The following is a 3,526-nucleotide window of genomic DNA, read 5'->3' on the forward strand; positions in this document are numbered from 1 at the left end:
GCCCTGCCACTGTTTATGGAACCACATTGTAAAGTCATCCTCTGAACAAAGGTTCCCACTCACAGCAGCCTGCGCCCTTAGGCTGGGCAAGTGTGTCCAGACCAGCTATGGGCAGCAGCTGTACCCAGGGTGTCCATGCCGGGCATCTTCTGCTTGCCTGTCTGCCCCACATCACTCGGATGGACTCACCACGCCATGTGCGGGGCCACCTGCTGTTGGCCACTCTTGGCCCACGTCCACCCCAGCAGGCTGTGTCACATCCAGCCCCATCAGCATCAGCAGATGGGCTCCGCTCTCCTCTCACCGAGCTGGTCAGCGGGGCTCTGCTCTCGCCACCTTAGGCTCACGAGTGATGTCGGCAGTGGTCAGGCTACTCAGGTGTGGGACTGATGCTCTAGTCTGTCCAGGCTCTGAGCCAGGAAGACCCCAGAGTTTTTTTCCTCGGCACAGTTTCCCTCTGGCCTGTAGGATGTGAAGTGTAAACTTACAGCCCCGGAAGCCGGCACTGACTGAGCAGAGTGAGAGGAAGCGAGAGAGTTTACACATCTTCATAAATGGAAAGGGCTTTGTGTGCTCGCCATAATGTGTGATCTTGTTTGCTGTAAGTGGGTATCTGAACATCTCAATCTTAAACCAAATTCATCCAAACATTTTTAAATTATCTTACGTACTGTGAAAGCACATAGACAAATAACAGAGAGGATCCCAGGATCCCTGCATGCACTGCACATGCGTGTCAAGCAGTCTCCTGAGTAACTAGAGAGACGGCTCAGTGGTTAAGACCATGTCCTGCTCTTGCAGAGGACCTGAGTTCAGTTCCCAGCACGTCAGTCAACACAGAGTCACCTCTAACTCCAGCTCCAAAGGTTCTGATACCCTCTTCTGTCTTCTGTGACCATGGCGGTCACCTGCAAATACACACACACACACACACACACACACACACACGTTCAAATAATAAAAATGAAATAAAATAATAAATTACTCATGTCATCTGTGGCACTCCTCAGAGGTGGGATTCTGAGTAGATGTGTTTTTCTTTATTCATATTCTATTCTATATTGCAGGGAAAGGTCTAGAAAGGGAAGGTCACAGGGCCCCTTCCTGGGGGAGCCACTTCCTGAGACTGACACCTGTGCAGAGTTCAACATCTGGAAAGCCTGATTCGCACTGCTCTCAGACTTCAGCCCAAGCTGTGCCCCTGAGTGCTTGGTGCAACTCACCCAAACAAGAGTTCCCTGAAGCCTTGTGTGACTCTATACAATCACGTACAACTCATACAGTAGTGCTCCAAGTCTGTTATTGAAACGTAAAAGTGTCTTGGTTATTTATTCTCGACAGAACTAACACTCTGGGGAGATGCTGCAGGCTCATCCTGTGGTCATCCTCACACCCAGCTGTTGTGCTTTGGTGACAGTGAGTTCAAATCAGAATTCTGGGAACTCTTAGAATCTCTATTAGTCCCCTTTTCCAGTTACAGAAGGTTCTGGCGAAGGATGTCCAGCTCCTTAAACTTGGAAATGCTAATCAGGTAAAGTTAAAATGGTCCCATTTCAAATGCATCAAAAATTTTTCCAGATGGGCTAGTCTAGAAACTGGTAGTCTTAGTAAGAATTCCACTCCAGGATCTGGGATGTGGCTAGTGGGTGAAGCACTTGCTGATCAAGCATAAGGACTGGAGTTAGAATCCCCAGAACCCATGTGTCATTAATCACTGCTCTAGTGCTGTGAATAGACACCATGACCATGGCAACTCTTATAAAAGAAGACATCAAAGTGGGAGCCTCCTTACAATGTTAGAGGGCTAGTCCGTGATCATCATGGCAGGAAGCAGACAGGCATAGTACTGGAGCAGTAGCTGAGAGTTTTACATGCTGATTCATAGGCAGGAGAGAGAGTGGGGGAGGGACCTCAAAGCCCACTCACGTTGACACTCCTCCTCCAACAAATCCATACCTCCTAAACCTTGCCAAGCAGTTCTGCTGACTGAGGACCAAGCGTTGAAACATATAACCCTGGGGGATGGTGTGTTCTCATTCAAACCACCACAGCATATAAACGTATGGTGGTTCTCTTGTAATGCCAGCACTCAGAAGTCTGATACACACACACTTGCACATACATGTATCCATATATATGTGAATGCACACACACACACACACACACGCGCGCGCGCACACACACACACACACACACACACACACATCCAAAAACAAATCCACTCCCTTTCTTCAGCAAGCCTTGTATTCTGGCTTTCCACAATTGTGTTTTGGTTTTTGATTTGTAGTGCTGGGGTTTAAATGTAGGGCCTTTCACATGCCAGGCAAGAGCTCTCCCCAAAGATGCACCCTAACCCTTCTAGCTCTCATCTTATGTCTGGTCTGGTGAACGTATTTAGGTTTAGAAGGACTGGTTTGACCCAGTTGTACTGAAGAATGATCCAGACGAGGATTCATGAACTTTAACACAAATAATCATTGCATTGGAATTCAGCTTAGAGATTTGCTGCATGCCTCACTCAGGACAAGCAAACTTCCTCCAGAATTGCTTAACCCTCTAAGGAGACTTTTCTAATAAGTCTGGTCAACTTATATTTGTTAAATAAATATTGGGAATAAATTAATGAAATACTCATAAGGGCATCTGTTGCTTGCTGTTCCTTGTGCTTTCCTTCTATCTGACTCAGGGTCAAAGCCATGCTGTGTAAACCAAACACATATAACACCCTTTGGGGGTGCTGGTTTTTGAGTAGCCAGTACAGAAGGACTAAGTCGGGCAAATGCCTATAACCGCAATTGCTAGGAAGGATGAAGTGGGAGCCTGGATTGAGCGAAGAGTTCAAGGTCAGGGTGGGCAACTTAGCGAGACCTCATCTCAAGAAGACAAGGGAAATACAAATTGCTTTTGACAGAGAGAGAAAGAAGGGGGAAGAGAAGGAGAGAGCACTGAGGAAAGATGCAGCCAGTGAAGGAGCTGACCTGTGCCTGTGCTCCACTTGCAGGATGTGGTATCTGGAATTGATCGGTCTTAGCAGAAAGAAACATGGAACAGAGCAGGAAAAATAATCGAAACTGTAGTTTTAGGCCGCAAGTATACTGTTTTGGAAGACATTAAAACAATTGCTAAGTGAGTTTGACTCCTGGTTTCTGGAAGAACTTTCCTTTGGATCAGCATTAGTTAGGGATGAATGCTTTCAGGGCTAATGATGTGGCTTGGCAGAAGTCTCTTGCTGTTAAGTCTGACAGCCCAACCTGTGTTCAATCCCCGGGACCCACACTAAGAGGAGAACCAACTCCTATTACCCTCCGACCTGCACACATGCACCATGGAACACGAGCACACACCGCACGCACACACACACACACACACCACGACCACCACACCAAAACAAATAAATTAATTAACTAAGGTAATAAAATAATTTAAGCATGCTTTCTTTCACAAGTCACAGAAAATGGAGTTAGAATGGCTGAAAGAAATAAGCCCATTTCTTTTCAAATAGTAAGAAGTGTGAAGGTTGCTAATA

This window comes from Microtus ochrogaster, unplaced genomic scaffold (genome assembly GCF_000317375.1).
Source record: "Microtus ochrogaster isolate Prairie Vole_2 unplaced genomic scaffold, MicOch1.0 UNK819, whole genome shotgun sequence".
NCBI classification, from domain to species: Eukaryota; Metazoa; Chordata; class Mammalia; order Rodentia; family Cricetidae; genus Microtus; species Microtus ochrogaster.